At 35.4% G+C, this 15413-nt stretch overlaps 1 protein-coding gene and 1 long non-coding RNA gene across 3 annotated transcripts in view; one reads left to right on the top strand and one right to left on the bottom strand.

The window, feature by feature from the left end:
• LOC118748912 overlaps positions 1-15413 on the bottom strand; it is a gene marked incomplete at its 3' end in the record, with an annotated part of 88280 nt that overhangs the window by 58804 nt on the left and 14063 nt on the right.
• On the top strand, positions 8333-8984 carry LOC118748917. The gene is made up of 3 exons (XR_004994114.1): positions 8333-8434; positions 8503-8785; positions 8841-8984. It is a non-coding gene; the product is annotated as an uncharacterized LOC118748917 (long non-coding RNA).

The raw sequence follows: 15413 nt of genomic DNA, 5'->3' as shown, positions 1-15413 counted from the left end.
ACACCAAGGTGTATCAATTTGCGGACGACTTCGTATTGATGTCGTCTCATCAAAATCTATATATGGCGGTTCACAATCTACAAGAAAAAAATAAACAACTTTTCAAACCTTTGTAACAATCTAAATCTATCTTTCAACCCAGACAAGACTAAACTCACGTACTTCTGAAAAAGGCAACAAAAAACCGTTAGTATAATGTTTCAAAACCAACGAATAGAACAGGTCAACGCTCTTAAATTCCTGGGCAGACATATCAGTGCGTCATTAGCTATTAGCGAACACTAAAATGATGTACTTAAAAAATCGCAAACAAAACTCAAATCTGTTTAAATGCATAACCACTGTAAGGGCAGGTTTTCATCCAAAGGTTGCCATCAACTACTACCGTACCATAGTGAGAAGTAAGATAGAATACAGCAGATCGTCCATGTCAAATTGTGCCAAAGCAACAAATAAAAAGATCCAAACACACCAGAATAGCTTTTTAAGAAGAAGTCTTCGCTTAAACCCATCTACACCAGTCCCCCTCATTTATGCGGTAGCAAATGAACTCCCACCTGCCGAAATAGCCTATTGGCTCTCTGCAAAAGAGCTAATCACCTCTGATGAAGCTCTCAAAGAGCAACTATTTAATGGTCCCAGTGTGAACTCCAGATATAGCTTCATTTTCAATAAATTTAGACACATCGTTGACAACCTCAGGACAACTGGTCAACCTGTTCCTTATAACTCTAGGCTTAGTATAATTACTAAAACCCTCTATAACAAAAAATCTGATGTTCCTAGTGAAACTATCAGACAAAAAAAGAACTCAAAACTACATTATCTGTGATATTCATAAAACTATACTTGAAGCAGACTTTGACAGGGTGACCACTATATAGGCACCAAGCCATAAGGGCAACAAAATAGCTGATGAACTAGCCAAAGATGCCCTCAATTTGGATGACGAAATACATGTTAACCTCACTAATGAGGAGGCCCTAAGAAGTATCAAAAATGAAATTTATCACAAATGGTATGAAGACTTTCTAGCGTACTAAGCCCTCAAACCAAATCTCTTTTCGCAGATCTTGCCCTTCAAATCAAAGAAAGCATGGTTCCATAACTCCTACTTAGGTGCCAAAGAGACCAAAATAATCAACCGCATTCTCATTGGGTGCACTTATGACAGCGAATATCAAAGCCAGGAATTCGAATATATTTAGATGTGGCATGCAAGAGCTACATACATCAAACCTTCTACTGCTCTTTTTTAAAAAGCGCTCGGGAGGGCCTCGAAATCTTTCAAGATGATGCCAACTTCCACGGCATCCTTCACGATCTCAACCACAGCAAAAACACTCAACTTGCCAAATTTTTTCAAAATGCTGAAATCAAATTTTAATTTTAACATCATTTCATACACATCATTTTAAGTTTATCGGTGGTTCAGTTCCGTCCACCGAACTCATTTTCCTTCCCCGTACCATCTCCCGTATCACATTTATATAATTGCTATTAAAACCGCTCGACATAAGTGTTACAGTCTTCGCGGTCAACTTTCAAGCTAATAAGACATATTGAACGAGCATTTTTTGGGTTGAACAATCAAGTCGTTTTCGATTTTAACACACACATGCTACATGATCAAGTAGCAGCAAGAAGAACAAATACAGAACGAGAGGATCAACCTGGCGATAGAGGAATTTAAGTTCCTGCCAACCGACCCAAAACCCAAAAAAAAACAAAAACGTGATGTAAACATTTGTGTACATGTGATCTTACGTCTTCCTCCAACTTATAGAATTCTTCGAATATGTAAATGAAAATATAACTGAACTGCTTACTCCTGCCGCTTTTTACTAGTCAACGACGATGTGTCTACCACAGTTGATCGATCATGCTTGATGAGCATGCCTGTCACAGCTGATTTATCATACTTGATGTATGAATCTATCACGGTTGATCTATCATACTTGAAGTAAATACACTGCTGATTTATCATACTGGATGTATTTTTCTATCCCGGTTGGTCTATCATCCTTGGTGTATATACACATCACAATAGATCAATCACACTTGATGCATATGTAAAAAGGCGTATTTTATCAAATTTTTTCATTAAAATAATGTATTACATTTATTATTAATTGTACTTATGAGACTACGAAAATATAAATAAACAAATCAAAAGCTTTACTCCATTACACAGGGATAGGATATATTAAATCAATAGGAAATAAAAAACTAAGAATTTTACCTCAGTAAAAGAATTATATGTGCAATATGTTTTTCCTCATTTTCGCTCTACGAAAGGGTAAAACTTTTTGCTGTATTCTATTATAATAGCCTTTAGTGTGCTATGTGGATAGTTCATGTGCTAAGTTGATGTTCCATTATAATTTTAACTACCCATATCAAAAATAATAGTTAAATTCAACGGTAAATAATTATATGTGCAAAATGAACTATTCAGCTTCCGCCAGCTCCAGTGTCAAAATTTTCCAACAGAAATCTACACCAATGAATGTGTGGTAAAGACTTAAACATATAGAAGCTATTCCATAATAAATACCGTTTTATTATTTTCCCTAGTTATACTATGGCAAATAATATCCTGTGGCATTGAACTATATGAAAAAGAGCCCGGAAATATAACAGGCATGAATTTTTGTGGCATGAGAAGTACTTAATTAACTGCTGAAGTAATCGGACGTTATTTTCAGTGATGAAAAAAACTTCAATATAGTTGAGCCAGATGCCCGCCATAAATATTGGAGAGCTTTTGTTGTTGTTGTTGTAGCGGCTACAACAACCCCGCCCAGATCGGTCAATATCTCAGTCAATATCTCAGTCGTTGTCGTCCACAGTTCCACTAACGGAAGTCCTAAGAAGCGTGCAGCCTCAATAGGGTCGGTCCACAGAGACAAAGGCGTTAGGGTTGTCGGGTTTTACGAGCATACGAAGAGATGTTTAGAGTCATGCCGGACACTCATCTGGTACATCTCCGTTTAGTCTGATCAGGTATGAGTTTAACCTGCTGCAGTAGCCAGAGTGAAGTTGGGATATTCTAGTCTCCCGAGGCAGATGAAGCTCCGTCTCGGCAATGTCCGGTGATTGTGCACCTAGAACGGCATTCACAGGCCTGGAGTCTACATAACTCGAGACTGACTCCCTGTGAATGCCGCTCAGGGCCGGTCGATAAGCTGACGGGTCCAGAGGTTGTTTAAAGAACCCCGTGCCTGGGCGAGGGCTATTCTGCAAGCAGTTGCCCATTCGGGTGACCACGTCTATGGCTCCCAACAAAGAACTGGTTGCAGAGCATTGTATTGTGCTCCTTGAGCGGGAGCAATTTCGTCTCGTCGTGTAGGTGGTGTTCAGGCGACATCAGAAGGCATCCAGTCGCTGTCCGTAGTGCGGTGTTTTGCGTCGTCTGCAGCTTCGTCCAGTGCGTCCTACTAGTCCCCGGCGACCACACTGGTGCTGCGTAATTTAAAACCGGCCGGCCTATTGCCTTGTATGTTGACAGCAACGTTTCTTTGTCTTTGCCCCAAGTACTGCCGGCTAGCGACTTGAGGACCTTGTTGCAGCTCTGTACTTTGTTTACAATAGCGGTTGCGTGCGCAGAGAAGGAGAGCAGACTGTCGAAGGATACTCCGAGTATTTTGGGGTTATTCACCGTCGGAATTGGTGTATCATCGATGTGAATTCCCAGCGGTAGCGTGACCTTCTTCGTCCAGGTGGTGAACAAGGTCAGGGAGGGAAGAAGCGAGAAAGCTCGGAGAGATACCGGTTTACTTTCGAACACAAGTCATCAATTCTATACCCAGTCGCCATGATCGAGCAATCGTCGGCGTAATTCGTTATTAAACGAACAAAATACCTTCTTTTAGAGTAACTAACTTCAAATATGCGCTTTAATACCACTGGGGATTTGTAGGATGAACTTCTCAACACGATTTTTACTTATTCAAAAAAGAATTAAAACGTGGTGAAACTTAAATAAACCAAACTTCACAAATAGACAGAAATAATATAAATTTCACTACAACATTTCTGTAAAATATATGCCGCAAAGCGCAAAAAAAATAAAATTGTGTAATAGAAATACAATCCAATACCAACAAATAAAATTATCTTTAAAACTTTTTTTAAAATGATCGGTAACCTAAAACTTGTTTCTTTGCACATATAAATATTTTATACGGAAATTTCAACATAATGGTACAATTAAATTATGTTGTTATAAACTAACGTATATTTATAAAGTTTTTTATATTCTTTTGATAGACGTAATGAATACAATTATTGGGAAAAAACATCAAAGATCTAGTATTGGTTTTTCATTTAACTAGTTGAAGTTGAACTATTGCGCATATAAATCTTTTACTGGGGTAATTAAAATTATTCACAGCTTGAATTAGAAGTTGAAGCAAAGGTTAGGATAGAGGTTGATGTAGAGGCTGCGGTTTTGGTTGTTGTTGTAGCAGCTGCAGCCGATGTTTTGCTTTTTCGAAGGTACTTTTTTTGCTGAAGGCGATGATGGGCACGCACCACTGCTTTGCGTAAGCTCTTCTCAAATTCTAAAGGGCCTTGTGTTGAGAAAACATCTAAAATTTAAATACAAAGGGATACATGTAAAAAAATATATGTTTTTTTTTAGAATAAATTGTATACCGCGCAGAGTCTTATTCACAAAGGTTAGTTGGCACAGCGCCTGTTTCTCCCACGTTCCCTCCCAGTTATATTTTTGAAGAAGGTCATCTGTAAAGATGTTGCGGATTACGCTGCTGACATCCTCTGACGCCCCCTTAACCTTGTGCAAATACATCGTCTGTGGAAAATTAAAATTAAATCTTAAACATTAAAGTATCAGGTTTGTTTGTTACCATTGTTTGAACAAAGTCTGGTGACTGTAATCTTTGTTCCACTTCCAGCACTGCTGTGGTAGTATGCAAAGGGATCATGCTAGCTACTTCGTTCATTTTGGAGTCTGCAACTTCCTCGGTAATGCGAAAAACCTGATAGTCAATTTTTTTTAGGCCCTCCGTTATGCCCTCAGCTAGCGCCATAGTTTGTGAGGTTTTGTCGATTTCCTCAAACGCAATAGCGATCCTCTCTTGATTGCCTACGAGTGTGTCCATCCCCTGGCTTGGTATGGATTGCTAATATGCGAGAAGAAAAAACTGTTAGTTTGAAAAAAAAAAATTACCAAAAGAAGAATAACCTACACATTCTTCAACTTTCGTCAGCCGGGTATTTGTTTCCCTTTGGGCGTTCACGAGCTCCCTCAATGTTTTCAGAATATCTTGAAAAAAATTAATAAAATAAAATGTTTATCAAATATGTATGTATATGTATATATGTATGTATTATAATCAAAATTATGATTAAATATATAAATTTATAAATATAAATTTTCCTTACCGTTTTGAACCGAGCATGACGAGGAGTTCGGAATACGCTCATGTACGGCGTCGTAACTAATTCTTGGCAAAATATCTTAAAAATATAAGTTAGGAAATATATTTGCGGTTTTGTTTAAAACTTTGTTTGCTTGCCGTTTTCCTCTTGAGTGCCCTCAAAAATGTTTCCCGAATGATCCATGTATTAAGAATAATTATTTAATAATTATTAAATTTTATTATGTTATGTTATGTGTATGATCAATAAAAATTAAATGTGCAGGTTAGTGTGAAAACTCGTTAAATAGATGGTGTAGAAGGGGTATGAGACGAAACTTGACACCAATAGGTATAGAGAAGTATTTAAACTCAATCTCTGTCATCGTAACTACAGTGGTTTGACTACACAAATCACTGGCAACAACTATACCTAGACCACTAAATAACTGTAAAGGTTGCTCGAAGTAGTTTTCAGTGGCTTGAAAATTTTTACACATATATGTAATTTTCAGAATTCATTTGGGCAATTACTTTCATGGGCCTTGTTTTTTTTACTGAAGCACCGAAATCTAGAAGAAGGCTTCAAAACTGACCTAAGACTTTGTCTTTCTTCGAGCCTAAGCAATATCTGCTGCAAAATTTTTTTAGGCTTATCATTTTTTAATATATCTACTGCATATAATTTTCGAATATGTAGGCAGAAAAAGAATCCAGTGGCCAAATTGTTTGAGGCAATCCGTTAAAAGGAGAATTCCATGGGCATTAAAGCTAACTACAAAATTTTACAAAATCTTCCAATATTTTTTTGTGAAATATCCGTCTCTCTTTGATGCGATCTCTCATTGGAAAATAGTCTTATACCACTATGCAATAATAGGGAGTGATAATATCGATTATTACTTATAGAACCATTCAAAACGAAAATACCCGTATATAGCAAAAATTGTTTAAACTCAGTAGACTTACAAACATATATATTCTTCCAAAGTTCTAGGTACTCGACGAAATTCTGATGGAACAAACTCCCCGACAAAACTAAGTTCCCTATTAATGTTATCTATCATTAAGATTAAAAATTTAAGCAATTTTTAGTGACCCCCTGGCCAACCAAATGCATGCTATCCAAAGGAAATTGTGAAACCATTCAAAAACCTGATTCCTCAAAAATACTCATTTTCGTGTTAAATTGGTCTACGTGGTGAGAAGGATCGTGTCTTAGTTTAAATGTTATGTCTGACCTTAAACATCCAACTTCTTTCAAAAAACAAACCCTTTTATTTTTATATAAATCCCTCAGATCGCATTCCGGACAACCATTTTTTGCACTATGAAAAACGATACCTATCACATACATATGCCCTGGCTGGAGAGTCACAAACAAAGAGACGAACATTGAACCGCAATAAATTCTGGTTAAACCCCATATTGATGCCCTTTTATTGAAGTAATTTTATTTCTGCAGAAAACTTTGCCATAAAGTCGTCTATATTCTCAGGTTTCTTAAAACTGGAAAAACAGCCGATCATGAAAGGACTAATACCAGGAAATCCTACAATTGCACCAAGAATAGGCCACAAGACTCTGTTTGAACTTTTAAACACTTTTAAACCATCTACACCTACATCGACTGAAACTTCTTCTTTTCCATCCAAAAATCCGAACGACGATGAAAGAAAATATTTTTGGATACCTAAATAAAAAAAATTCCTCACTGGGAATATTTGAAATTTGCATTTCTTCCTTACTCGTACAGAGAAGAGTTTTGGCCGATAAAAGCAAATCTTTCACTCCTACCTTTCTCAGCGTATAGTCCTCTAACGCACATTTTTCGTTGCTTCCAACATTTGTGACAGGGTGCGAATCGGCCGCTGAGGAAGTGGAAGCTTTAGGATCTGAGTAAGAATCTACACTATCTGTTTCGGAAAATTCACCCCACTCGCGCTCACTTGGACAAAAGTGTTCTGAAAATGTTGATGCTGACGGTAAGTTTCCACTGACAGCAGGGAAAGAAATGCACCCACCCGCAGACGTAGATGCTACATTTTCTAAAGAAATCGCATCATTTGCACTAGGAAAAGAAATGCATCCACCAGAAAACGTGGACGCTACATTTTCTAAACACATGGAACCACTAACACCTGCTCATTCCACTTTTATCAAATCTTTATATTTTTTTACATTGGGCTCAAAAGCCCTTTTTTCTTTTGACAGGCAATTTTGGAGATGCCTTTTTTTCATTGTATTAATATTTATTAAATTTCTTATTTATTATTATTAATTATCTTTTAAAATTCCGCTTCTGTGGTGCACATACACAATATTACATATACAGTATTGACCATAAGGAAGGGAAAAATTGCTTTGGTTTCATGAAAAATTGCCCAAATGAATCCTGAAAATTACTATGTGTGTAACAATTTCCAAGTTACTGAAAACTATTTCGAGCAAACTTTACAGTCATTTAGTGGTTTAGATATAGTTGTTGCCAGTGATTTGAGTAGTAAAACCACAGTAGTTACGATGACAGAGATTGAGTTTAAATACTTCTCTATACCTATTGGTGGCAAGTTTCTTCTCATACCCCTTCTACACCATCTATTTAACGAGTTTTCACACTAACCTGCTCATTTGATTTTTATTGATCATAAACATAACATAACATAACATAAAATAATAAAATTTAATAATTATTAAATTATTATTCTTAATACATGGATCATTCGGGAAACATTTTTGAGGGCAAACAAAACTGCAAATATATTTCCTAACTTGTATTTTTTAGATATTTTGCCAAGAATTATCTATGACGCTGATGAATACACTCATCGTCATCATCGGTTCAAAACGTTAAGGAAAATTTATATTTATAAATTTATATATTTAATCATAGTTTTGTTTATAATACATACATATACATACATATACATATACATAAATATTTGATTCACTTTTTATTTTTTATTTTTCAAGATATTCTGAAGACATTGAGGGAGCTCGTCCACGCCCAAAGGGAAACAAATACCCGACTGGCGAACGTCGAAGAATATGTAGGTTATTCTTCTTTTGGTAAAATTTTTTTTTTTCAAACTAACAGTTTTTTCTTCTCGCATATTAGCAATCCATACTAAGCCAGGGGATGGACACACTCGTAGGCAATCAAGAGAGGATCGCTATTGCGTTTGAGGAAATCGACAAAACCTCACAAACTATGGCGCTAGCTGAGGGCATAACGGAGGGCAGTGGCCCTAAAAAAAATTGAGTATCAGGTTTGTCGCATGACCGGGGAAGTTGCAGACTCCAAAATGGACGAAGTAGCTAGCATGATCCCCTTGTATACTACCACAGCAGTGCTGGAAGTGGAACAAAGATTACAGTCACCAGAATTTGTTCAGACAATGGTAACAAACAAACCTGATACTTTATTGTGTAAGATTGTATTTTAATTTTCCACAGACGATGTATTTGCACATGGTTAAGGGGGCGTCAGAGGATGTCAGCAACGTAATCCGCAACATCTTTACAAATGACCTTCTTCAAAAATATAACTGGGAGGGAACGTGGGAGAAACAGGCGCTGTGCCAACTAACCTTTGTGAATAAGACTGCGCGGTATACATTTTATTCTAAAAAAAACCTATATATTTTTTTACATGTATCCCTTTGCATTTAAATTTTAGATGTTTTCTCAACACAAAGCTCTTTAGAATTTGAGAAGAGCTTACGCAAAGCCGTGGTGCGTGCCCATCATCGGCTTCAGCAAAAAAGTACCTTCGAAAAGGCTACAACAATAACAACCAGAACCGCAACCTCTACCTCTAAATACCTCAACCTCTATCCTAACCTCTGCTTCAACTTCTAATTCAAGCTGTGAATAATTTTAATTATAATTCCTAATTTTTAATTTCCTATTAATTTAATATACTAGGGCTGTGCGATTAATTGATTACTCAAAATTTTAATTAATCATAAAGTAAATAACTCAATTATTCGATTAATTGGAAATTATGATTACTCAAAAGTTCAGTTACTCGAGTAATCAAGATTTTTGATTAACCAAAAACAAAAATATTTGAGTAATTTGCTTTATGATTAATCAACATTTCGAGTAAAATGAGTAATCAACATTTCAACTCTTTACATATGTATAAAGTAGCTAAAGTTCCTTGATACTTTGAAAACAACGTTTCTGTTTTCAAAAATTAAAACAAAAAATTTTTTTCATATACAGAATGTAAAAAAAGAAAATAAGCATTTTCCAAAGCAAACTCTTTTAACGAGCAAAATTATTTTTTTTGAGTAATCATATTTCAAGTAACTCGATTAATTATCGTTTTGAGTAATCAAAATCTTGATTACTCGAGTAATTGATTAACCGAATAAGTGATTAACCAACTTGCTCGAGTAATCGAATAATCGCACAGCCCTATAATATACCCTATCCCTGTGCAATGGAGTAAAGCTTTTGATTTATTTATTTATATTTTTCGTAGCTTCATAAGTACAATTAATAATAAATGTAATACATTTTTTTAATGAAAAAATTGATAAAATACGATTTTGTACATATTAGTCCAGTCGAATCGTCGTGGAAACGGGCCTCAGTTTGCATACCATGCACGAATTTAGTTATGAATAGAAGTTAAATCTAAATTTGCAGTGCTGTGCGAATGTTTTTTGCAAAGTTATGCAAAAAACGTTTTTCTTCACATTTTTGCAAATATCTCGACTGCTATTTGTCACACGCAAGAGAACAACTACCATTCTGTTTGTAATGAAATTCCCCGTTTTTTTATACAAAAATTTTTTTCTTTTAACAAATAGATAAAAAACTATTAAGTAGCAAAGTGGAAATTTTCTTTTTTGATGTATGTTTTTCACAAATTACTCAGTTCCTTCGCATTTTTACACTTACAGGTCTATTTTGCACGTTACGGAAGATCTTGTAACTGGAAACTTTTATTACCAAGAAATGTTACCAGTTCTTGTCACCGCCATTCTAGGTACGTCGGTAATGCAATTAAAATATTCAGCAATTCAGCTATGAAGAATTCTGGAAAGTTTGGCATTTCACATTTCACGGGGCAATATTTTGTTACCAGCGTATGACATGGTAACAAATTTTATCGGTTACAAGAGGACACAGAATGCGAAAAGGGTTTAAAAATTGACAGGAACTTTATTTACCGGTTACAAAATTTTTATTACCAGCGCAGAATAGATCTGTTAATAGTACGTATACTTTTTTAAAGTACACAAAATTACCTTTAATCTGACGTATAAAATATCGATGATCCAATAAGGCAGCCTCTGGCAATCCACGATGGAACACGTACAAGTCGAGCCTGTAGAAGTTTTTGCTCAATCACCATGTTTCCATTCCAGAAGGTCTCAATGTACGGCTCGATTGTACTTTTACAAATTTGGAAAAATCTCACTAACCAAATTTTTATTTTTGGTCACAGACAGTTGCACATTCATTTATTTATTAATGCTTTAAACTATTGTTTTAGATTTTAGTGAATCTCTCGGTACTTTCAGGCGCACATTTAAGAAAAGAGAGAAATTGTCTTCTGCCGCTTGTGTGGTGTGTGTATTTCGCTCTTAAGCGTAGTTGCCTAGTACATTTTGTCAACGAAAAATTGAATCAGAAAATTTTCAGAAAAAAAACCGAAAACGTACCCTTTTCACAACCATTTTCGGTGCTTTTGTAGACCTAATCCGCTTTTCATCCACTTTTCTTCCCGTTTTCGGACTAATTTTTGGATTTTTTTGCTAGCTGGGCTGTTCTCGTAACAAGCGCATCAGCTTCGCGCTCGTGTATATGTTACTTATTCTTTGGAACTTCACAATCACACTGTGAAAGAGCGAATGAAGACGATTTTAGAGGCAGTCGATTACGAACTTATAAAAATCTTGAAAACTTCTGAATTTTTTAGTTTGCAACCTGACAAAATAACCGACGTAGTGAGACTTAATGTTCTTCTCTTGTTAGTGAGGTACCCATTCGCAATGGAAATCGAAGAACTTTTGATGAGCGAAGTACTTGAGACTAGCGACGAAATTTTTAAAGCTATCGACAAATTTGTAAAGGAAAATAGTTTGAAATAGAGCAAGTGTACGGACATTTGTAGTGGTTGGAAAAACGAAAGGAGGAGGATGTCTAGGATGAGGCAAGAGGCAGAAAACGCCACGAGAAGTCATTTTATGATCCGTCGGTATTCCCTGGTGACTAGCAAGATGCCGCCACTAGATTTAAAACCCGTATTGGATGACGCTGCGATGATAACAGAGGCCTGCGAAACTAAAATACATCTTTGGTTTTTTTCTGGCACGTTGAGATTTTTTTTTTTATTGGTGACATGTAAGTATATTTTATAATTTCTAACATTTTGCATGAAAATCCCATAAGTAAACAAAGTAAATCGGAAAAACGTTTGTAACTTCGAAGTTAACGCCAAGAAAATTGATAATAGCCGGTTTCACCAGCAATTTAAATGGAAAATGATTTTTTATTTTCTGTCAATTTCCAATTGAAATTAAACAAAATTAAATAATTTTTCACTTGAATTGCTTCCGTGAAATTGGCTGTAAAAGTTATTTTCTTAGCGTTAACGCGCATTACCAGCGTTAACTTGGAAGGTTTAGAAAAAACCATTGTCGAATATTTTCCCAATAGTGACTCTGAGGATGTCTACATCTGGATAGCGAACCCGTTTTCATGTGACCCGAAAAGCGAACCTACTGAGATGACAAATTAAGCTTTTGAAACCCTTCTGGATATCAGTGAAGACAGCATATTGAATATTAAATACAACGAAGGGACCCGAGAGAGTTCTGGATGCAAGTATATGCATAAAACACTGCTGTTGGCAAGATTGCATTCAAAATACTAGTGACTTTTACTTTTACATTTCTTTGTGAGATTGCATTTTAACAAATGCTTGCATAAGCAAGTAATTTTTAAGCAAAAACCAAATTAGAATGGGACCACTTGTAAGGTTAGTTTTCCTTTCCTTAAAAAAAAAAGAACTATAGTAATCGGTTAACGTTGTCCAAAGTTATGCGGTAGCATACATAAAAAAATAATAAAAAACAAGTAAGAAAGTCTAAGCTCGGGCGGAGCCGAACATTAAATACCCGGCGCAAGTATTAAGTATATGACTTTCACCTTTCCGAAAGCTACCGATTACATGGTAAGCCGGGGTGTATCAATTTTGAGTAAATTAGAGTCCTTAAATTTCGAAGTATTGAAGTTTCAAGCAGTTCTGAAATTTACCGTTATATGAAAAGCGGCTTCAATTTTAGTCCGATTTAAATCATTTTCAACGTTTTGTTTTTATGTGGCAAGCATAATAACCATACCAAGTTTGGTACAAATTGGTAGAACGGTTACCGGGATACATATATGTGATAAGTGGGCGGTGCCACGCCCATTTTCCAAAATTGTATCATAAACGTATTTCTTGGTAAAGAATTGTTGCAAGTATTAATTAAGAATAAATTAGCTTTAATAATTACTGATTTATCGAAGATTTTGTATTTCTGTAAATTGCCTTCATATGGAATGTGGGCGTTGTTATTGTCCGATTTTAAAATTTTTCGGCCAGTTTGCCAACAACTGTGCCAAATTTGGAAGAAATTGGTGCAGCGGTTACGAAGATATACACATGTAATATTAAGTGGGCGTGGCTACGCCCATTTTCCAAAAATTTATAATATTATTTTTTTCGTCTACAATTTATTGTAAATATCAATTTTGAGTGAATAATCTTCAGGCTACTAAAATATCGCAGTTTTCGTATTTCTGAAAATTACCGTTGTATGGGAAGTGGGCGTGGGCACAATCCGATTTCGCCCATTTTCAATACCAACCTACCTAGAATAAATGTAAACCTACATACCAAATTTCGTTGAGATATCTCAATTTTTGCTCGAGTTATCGTGTACACGGACGGATGGACAGACGGACGGACAGACAGACATGGCTTGTTCGACTTCCCTATTCATTCTGAGCATTTATGTATACATTTGTCTATTCGTTTTGGCTGCTACAAACAACCGTTATGTGAACAAACTTAATATACCCTTGTGCGCAAGTGCGCTCGGGTATAAAAATATTCCGACGAATTGATAACCTTCTCCTTTTTAGTAAGTCGGTTAAAAACAAATACACCAGCAAGCTTTCAGTGTCAAATGATTTCAGGGTAAAATTGTCAAAGCTCCCAAACACTTAAAGGAATTAAAAAAATCATCAAAACAATTTCAGTCCTCACATCAAAGCTAAAGGAGCATAAAGACTGCACTGTGTTTTCTGGTTTTCGTAGACATTTGAAGAGTAGTGGTGCCACGAAATTTGTGTAGCACAACAAGGGTGCCGCCGTGAAAAAAAGTTTGGGAACCCCTGGCGGTTTTGCAATGCATTTTTTAGCTGAACTTAAGTCTAACTTAAGATTTTGCTTTTCACCAACCACTTTTTGAGCAAATCTTAAGTTCAACTTAAGTTAAACTTAAGTCGCGGCCATCGGCGACTAGAAGTAAACTAAGTCACATAACAGCTGATTTAGCAAACAGATGCTTATGATAGATTTTGATTGAGAAGCAAAACAATTTGTCGGAAAAATAAAATAAAGACACAAAATGGATTTTAATTTGAGTTGGGAAGATGATAGTGATTCGGAATACGAAGAGGCACACCAGCAAATCAATTTAATTTGGACCGAAATTTATTCTCCTCTTACTTTCTGACATTCTTGTTAATATATAGCTCAATATTTTATATCTCTTCGCTCAAATATTACACTTTAAATAAACCACATACATTATCTTATCAGTTATTTTGTATTTTAAGAAATGTCAAAACATCTACACGAAGCAAATTTTGTGATGCTGCCATACTTTTTAACAATATATTTTCCATTGCATTGTGAAATGCAAACTTGAACAAAACCTTAAACTGTTAGGTAGACTCATCATTGTTGACTAGTAAAAAGCAGCAGAAGTAAGCAGTTCGGCTATATTTTCATTTATTCGAAGAATTGCATAAGTTCAACGAAGACGTAACATCACATATGCACAAATGTTTACATCACGTTTTTCATATTGCTTTTAAAAAATTTGGTAGAACCCAACAAACATTTAGGTTTGAGCTAAACTTGAGGAACTAAGGTATTTCTCAAATCTCTAACGTTGTTTCTTAACAGTACCTCAAGTGGAGGATCATAGCATTCTCAACAAAAAGGGCACTTTTCATTGTATGAAAAAAGCACTGTTTCCCAAGTTGAGAAAATGCTAGTCCTCAACTTGAACTCCAATGTAATTCTCCAATTGGTCTCATCTACAGATCATTGAAATACTGAAATGGAAATAGTAAAATACCTTATACCTTTTTGATTGAAACTACATACATAGATGAATTTAAATATTAATTTTTCATTTTATTACTCATTTTGTATTCGTAGTTATTCAATATCGTATTACAATAATTCACTTCACAGTATACAGTCCGACACTAATTTTTCCTTTTGATTTACTTCGCGTTTTATTTTCTTTCAAGATTATGGGAGGATACTTTGAGGATTATTTACTTTTTGTTGGTAATTTTCCTCTTTATATAGCTTTCGTTTTTCACTTGATAATTAAAAATTCGTTTCTCTATCACGTTTTACGTATCTACGCGTCGGTTAGAGATTAGTTGGAGATTGAGTTAGATTGAGTCGGTTAGAGATTGTTGGATATCAACTTGAGGACTATGAATTTCTCCAAAGTTGGAGAAATTTTTTTTTGGTGTTTATTGGGCAATGAGTATCACATGTTCAATAAAATGACTATCACTGTTCTTTAGGGTGTGTATGTATTTGCTTCCATCACACTATTCTTGTAGGGTATCTATGTACATTAGGGCGGGTCAATTTGTATGGGAGATGTTTTCGACTATAGGCGTATAGCATAATTGCCAAAGAAACCGTGGGTCAAAAATCAATTTGGAGTATGCCAAATTGCAAAAATAGGTTTATTTTACTTAGCATTT

The sequence above is a fragment of the Rhagoletis pomonella genome, unplaced genomic scaffold, assembly GCF_013731165.1.
Source record: "Rhagoletis pomonella isolate Grant_MI unplaced genomic scaffold, Rhpom_1.0 Rhpom_scaffold_00013, whole genome shotgun sequence".
NCBI lineage: Eukaryota > Metazoa > Arthropoda > Insecta > Diptera > Tephritidae > Rhagoletis > Rhagoletis pomonella.
This window is presented reverse-complemented; position numbering and strand designations above follow the sequence as displayed.